General features: G+C 49.4%; 1 non-coding gene across 1 annotated transcript; it reads left to right on the top strand.

Annotated features, from left to right (window-relative positions):
* The first annotated feature begins 6,157 nt into the window (after positions 1–6,157).
* Positions 6,158–6,242, top strand: LOC136115865 (small nucleolar RNA SNORD45). The gene has a single exon (XR_010653317.1). It is a non-coding gene; the product is annotated as a small nucleolar RNA SNORD45 (small nucleolar RNA).
* Positions 6,243–6,630: the final 388 nt, after the last annotated feature.

Genomic DNA, 6,630 nt, shown 5'->3' with positions numbered 1-6,630 from the left:
TAGTTTATACCCCGTTCCTTTTGCTGCCATTTCAGGATCTGTAGGCGTGCCTGAGATTTGCATGGCTTGGACTTCTGAATGTATTAACCGAACAAAGCACGGGGTCATACGTGGCAGAAACAGTAAACCCAGAAATGCACATACTATCGTGAAGCCTATTTTCTTCCACCAGGCTCCCCCAAATAAGTTACCCCACCAATGGCTAGTAAGTATAGAATTCCATTTCTGTACTGGTACATGTGCAACGCGTTTTATCTCCTCTGCTATTTTCATTATGGCTTCCCCATCGTTATCTCTTTCCAAACAACACTCCGAAGTATTCAGTTTCCCACAGACGCCCCCCTCTCTTCAGCTAAAAGCCAATCTCACGCTCCCTGATTTTGGTACACTGCAGCTCTGGTCTGAGACAATTGTCTCGCTATGAGATTCGGTGCCTCAGCCGTCTGGTTGCTTATTATTTCAACCACTGCTTGCAACCGAATAATTTGGTTTAGCATATATATAGGGGTACGGGATCCCCAGTTTCCATCTTGGGCCCATGTGGCTGGATCATAGTATTCAGATATTCTTTGTGCAGGCCATTCACCATCTTTCCAAGTTTGCATTCCTCCTATGGGGCATTTATTAAACTCCTCTCTGTTTCAAGTTTTGTCTTGCACTCCCCCTCCATCTGAATAGCCCCTCCTACCAGCTTGTGTAAAACAGATGCTCTGTTGTCCCCTAGGGCAGGAGGCAGAGCCTACAGCGAGTCCACCTTTCTCTAGGTTAGTTGCTACCCATAATTTCTGCCCTTGGATTTCACACTTCTCCAATTTTGTTCTATCATAACATCCAGAATTAATACGAGTGTGATAATGTAGAACATACTGGGTTAGTCTTCCTATTCTCACACGCTCGTAGCACTTGGTACAGGGATTAGCCAGGCTAAGTTGGGAAGAATAAGTCACCGCTCCTGGCAAGAGGATCAGGTCCAGGTTTCCACGCTCTCTGGCCGAGCAGGTTGCAGCCGCAGCCGAGTTCGTCGTCTTCTCGGCAGCGAGGGCCGTGTCCCCGCCTTTCCTGTTTTTGTCGTTAGCGTGGCGATTATCGTTTCCCAACTCTTGGCCTTCACTTCCTAGGAACAACAGGAGCAACACGGAATTTGATTTCTCTGTCTGCACTCTATTCTTTTCATCACTGGTGGACTCTCTAAATTCCCATTCACCCCTTCAGTAAATACCTCCCACCATTCTTGGCTATTTTTTTTCTATTCTTCCAGTGGCAACTGGAATCCTCAACCGAGCTCTGGTTTCCTGATCTTCTATTCTTAGACATTTCTTACACAATCCTGTTGGTAAGTTCCCTTTGTGGATATGCTTATACCACAGTCCATTTACAACCCCGAGTCAACTTCAATTTCAGTTTGCCCGGTTCTTGAGATACTTTCAAGGTTCTTTCTTCCGTCAGGGGTCCTTTAGCTTGAGAGGCGTGTGTCCATCTTTTCTCTGCCCTCCAAACAGCTGGTTCTGTAGTTAACAAAACAAGAAAAAGGCCATGAGGAAAGAAAGGGAAAAGGGAAAAGGGGCGAGATCCTCGTGATCTCCCACTTTTATATGAAGTATTCACGTGAACAGAATGTTATTCACCATTGGTCAGTCGCTCAGTCATCAGTTTTCTCATTGCCCCCCTCGCGAGATGTCCATCCGTGCTTATCAATAAGTTTCCATTCCATTGCTGGGTTTAACCAAAACATGTGTTGGGTTCTCCAGGAAAATGCAGCTGACATGAAGGCTTTAGCTGACAGGCAAATTCACTAAAAGAGAAACTTGTTTTTAACAAAACCAGGACATAAACGTAGCAATGGAATGAAAACTTATTGATAAGCACGGATGGACATCTCACGAGAGGGGCAACGAGAAACTGATGACCAACTGTGTATAACATTCCATTCACGTGAATACTTCATATAAAAGCGGGAGATCACGAGGATCTCGTCCCTTTTCCTTCCCTTTTGCCTTTTTCCTTCCCTTCTGCTCATGGCCGACATCAGGAGAGGACCTTGCTGGTCGTCCCTGCGAACTGAGGCCAGTGAGAGACTGAATCCAGCTCCGGTTGGCTACAGAGTCCAATCCAGGACTTTGGGTGCTGGCTCTGCAGTTGCTGAGACTTTCAAGATTGGTTTTGTATATTTGTGTTATTTTCTCTGTTCTTATCAGTAGCATTAGTAAAACATCTTTAACTTTTCCAACTCTCTTCTCTCTGTCCTTCTTTCCCTCCCGATCGCCTGTGCTGAGTGGGAAGGGGGGAGAGGGAGGGGCAAAAGGGGGAAGTTGGGGGGAGAGGAGGTTGACAACACATCTGCCAGGGTTTGATTGTCACCCCGCAATCTTAACCCTCGACACCAGCCTATCTCCATTTCCCTGCCCACCTCTATGTCCAGGCCTCCTGGGCACTGGTGCCCTCTGCGAGGAAAAAGTGGGTGGCCCTGTGGCATCCCCGGGGATTTTGGGCCATGAAGGCACCCAAGAGTGGCCCTGAGCAGGCGAGCAGGTGCCACCTGCCAGCGATGCCCTGACCACTCAGGACAAGGAGCCTGGACCTTCCTGTGGTCTCAGGGGAGGCGCCCACCGCAGTGGCCCAGGAGGGAGGGGCCGCAGCTTTTGTTGACTTTTGTTCACTTTTAAGAGAGGCCTTTGGAGGAGTCAGGTGGGAATCAGGAGCTCCCTGCCGCAGGTTCCCTGTACACTGCCTTTTAGGGAGTTTCATTTGCAGACAAATGATTAAACTCCACTGCTTCATCAGATGAAGTGAAAAGATCAAATGCAGAACTTCAGAACATCACTTTGTGGAGCAGCAGTGTCTACATTCATGGCAATCTATCCAAGACAAACTTACACTCAGAGGTGCCCCAACAATATCACTCCTGTTACACAGTTCTAGCACAAATGCCCAAGTATTTAAGGACAAGAAAAGGAATCATTTAGCTGCACAGAACTGTCTTCCAAATGTATGGAATGTATTGGTTTGGGTATTTCTTTGAAGCCCCAAGTCACAAGAAAGAAACAGCACCAAGTTTAACAATAACGGTTTCTCAGTGGTTTTTGAGAACTTTTCCAAAAACCATTAGGCAAAAAAAAAAGCATTGAAAAACAAGAGCTGAGTGATACAATGTGAAAATGGCAAAAACCACACTCCAAACAATTGTTATTGCAAGAAACAGAAATCACACACAAGCTGTACAAACATACACGTTACCGGCTCTGGACAGACAGACGCACACCACGGCAGCACGTTCAGCTGTGCAAACCTTGAACCCACACGATCTAAAACCAATCTGACATTATCTGTACAACACAAAGTCAGACCGGAAATATTCTGGCGCATTCACAATGAAATACAATGTGTTGCTGGGCACAAACACCAATATTCACATCAGAACTGTGCAAACCATGGCATTACTCGCTTTGGATTTACAACACAGCCTATGTTTTACTGGAAAACACATTATGTTAATGTTTGGAAAGTTAATACAAGGCTACATTGTTTAGAATTCAGTGTAGTGTGTAGGGAAAACAGTGAGAACGTGTGTTTTTCGTGCTGCTTTTGACAGGCTGTGTCTCATCTCGGTGTACTAAATGTGGCTTTTCTTCCGTGTGCACAGCGAGTACAGACCCCTGGTTTTGGGATAACAGTTGTATCACCCAGATGGACACCAATCAAAGCCTTGCCCAGCCCAGCTCGCTGGAGCAGCGGGGCGGGTGCCGATGGGGCTCCAGCCGCACTGCCCTGTTTGTCAGGAGCCCCAGCGGTGCCTCCACCCGGCTGAGCAGCGAGCGGCCCAAAGGCGCAAGGCTAAGATCGAGATATTGTCTTCAATGAATGTAATTGTGATCTGTTTGTATATTTGAGCTTGGCGTGCGGTTTGTGTGTCTGAGCTCAGCCTTTTACTTCGCACGTTTATATTTGGTACCAAAAGAATTTTGTTCGGGGAGATAATTACAAAATGAGAACCGGTTCCATTATTAAAGTGCCACCGCGCTCCCCGTTCAGATGCATCTGTACACATGAGAGTAAATGAGAGGGGGAAGTGATGTGAATGTGAAATTCTGGGTTAGCTGTGTTGCAGTCAGTGTTGTTCTGCGCACAGACTGATCTGGGTCTGAAATTAGTGTAAGAAACTACAAAAGGGAGGAGCTGAGGGATGTAACTATTGCTCAGCTAATTGAAATTGCATATGAAGTTTATAGTCGCAGGAACTAAATGAAGGGAGAAAGAGATTTTAAATCAGACTCTGCCTTTAGGGTTTCCGATTCATAAAATACAACCTGGGGATAAAGTACTAATTAAAACCTGGAAAGAGGAAACTCTGACCCCACGATGGGAAGGACCTTTTCTTGCCTTATTAACTACAGAACCAGCCGTTCGGACTGCAGAGAAAGGGTGGACACACGGCTCTTGAGTTAAAGGACCACGGACGGGAGAAAGAACCTGGGGAGTAACCCAAGGACCAGGGGAATTGAAATTGAAATGGACACGGGATTGGTGATGTAACCACTATCAGCACTGTTAATGTGAATGTCCAGTACAAAGAGTGAATCGCCCGTGCACCCAGCGCTGTTTGGCTTGTGCTCTAACGAACACGTGTTCAAGGAATACAGTTAAGGAATTGGATTAAATGTTGTTTATCCATAGAAAAAGCGTAAGCTACGTATTTCAGTTCCTCATTTGCAAAAATGCTGTAACTCTGTGCAGCACGACCCCTCATCTTTATCTCTCTATCTTTCCACCTCTTTCTGGCATTAACAACGCCCAGATCAAACCTCTCAGCACAGACACTGAGAAATGCCCGCGGCCCATGCTCTGTCAGTTCCTTGGAGCTGCTGCTGTTCTGAGATCCCAGGAGGAGAAACTTCTCTTCAGCCGAGTTTAACACGGAACCTGTTCTCAGCAGCCGAGCCTTCTCCTCTGTGCAAGGGCAGCAAACCGCAGGTTTGGAACCCACAGCCCCTCAGTCCCGCTGCAGCCAGCGAGGAGGCGACGAACGAGCGCGGACACCGAGTCCGCCCGCGGGACGCGCCGGTCGCGCTTTGTGCTGCGGGGTCAGCGGTGCGGAGGGCGGGGAGGAGCTCATCTGAGAGCTGAGGCTGACCTGCAGTTCAGGGGGTTTCCCACTGCACTGAGCCACCATGACGGCACGGCTGCCAGAGACTTTGTTATTTTAATAACTGTTCAACTCATTCACATTTCGTATAAAAATTTGGCGGGTCAGGCGAATAATTGGACAGCTCTGTCGGGGTCCTGCCGGCAGCGCCGCTCGGCTCGCCCCTCCCGGTGACGCAATTTCCGGCTACAGGGCTGGGGCGAGCGGAGGCTGCTGAGCGGGTCGGGGGGGGCGAGCGGCGGGTCCGGGGAGGCGAGCGGCGGGTCCGGGGGAGCGAGCGGCGGGTCGGGATGGGGGCGGGAGAGGCGCCCGCGGTCGGGGCGCGCGCACAAGGATCCGTGTGCGAACGGGCCCTTGGAGACCCCGGTCCCGGGAACCCCCGGAGCTGAGCCCACAGCTGCCGGTCTCTTGGTGCTTTGTGCAGGTGACAGCGCAGAGGCCGCCATGAGAAACCCGAGTGTCCCCAGCACGTTCCTGTTGGAGCAGCGCGTGGCCTGTGCAGCTTCGTGTGGGCCAAGGGAGGCGGCTGTGTCCGTGTTGGCTCAGGTCGGTGCAGCTGCGCTTGGATTTAGAGCAGTGACCCTGGCTGGCTGGTTGAGCCTTGGGGGTTGTTTATTGCTGAGAATGGCAGGGGTCTGTTCAGCAGGTCTTGAATTGCTGTGCACTTTACCCTGCAAGAAGGGTTCGTTTTCAGTGTTATTCATTCAGCGTAGCTCTCTCCATTGTACGGATAAGTTTTCCCGCTCTCAAAGGTTTCCTCTCCATTTGGTGGTTGAATTTCTCAGCGTCTCTTCTGCCGTTTGTTTTCCTTCTCCTGCAAAGTGGGGTGGGAAGGAGAAGGCAAAAGGCTCCGCTGCTTCCAGGCGGGGACTTGGTTGCTTGTATAACGTATGTCTGGTTCATCTCGAAGTAGACAGAGAAGAGTGGTGTTAGAAATCAATCAGCTGCCTCCTGTTGGAGGGACAAAGTGTGCTGGATTTGAAGGCGTTGGGCAGGACAGGAAGAGCTGCCTTCCTGGGTCAGTGATGGGCGTTGGCATGTATTGTCTGAGCTGGAGCTGATGGCTGTCACCACTTGAGCTCTAGAATTACTCTGAGACCCAGGAATCTCCAGTTCCTTGTGGAGCTTTTCCAGGCTGTGGAAGCCCCTTTCTGTCACAGATTGTAACGCAGCCCTTGGAGAAGGGGGCACTGCTTGAGGTTCCTCAGTTTGGGCATTGGGGAGGCGTCGTTCTTGGGCTCACACTGGGCGTGAGGAGACATTTTCACGTGAGCTGAAGGCAGCTCTGGGTACCCAAAGCTGTTAACCGGTGTTAACAGACGCTGCTGCTGAGATTTGGGGGTGAAAGTGCCACAAATGTGATTTCCCAGGGAAAACAGAGAGATTTGTCAGTGCCTGGTTGTTCCATGCCACATTGTAGTTAAGCACAGTGGTAATTTTGCATCGATTTTACACAGGATTACTGGCTCTAACAGACTGGTTGCATCAAA

This window comes from Patagioenas fasciata, chromosome 28 (genome assembly GCF_037038585.1).
Source record: "Patagioenas fasciata isolate bPatFas1 chromosome 28, bPatFas1.hap1, whole genome shotgun sequence".
In the NCBI taxonomy this organism is placed as follows: Eukaryota; Metazoa; Chordata; class Aves; order Columbiformes; family Columbidae; genus Patagioenas; species Patagioenas fasciata.
Note: the sequence above shows the minus strand (reverse complement) of the source record. Positions and strands in the feature narration are given on the sequence as shown.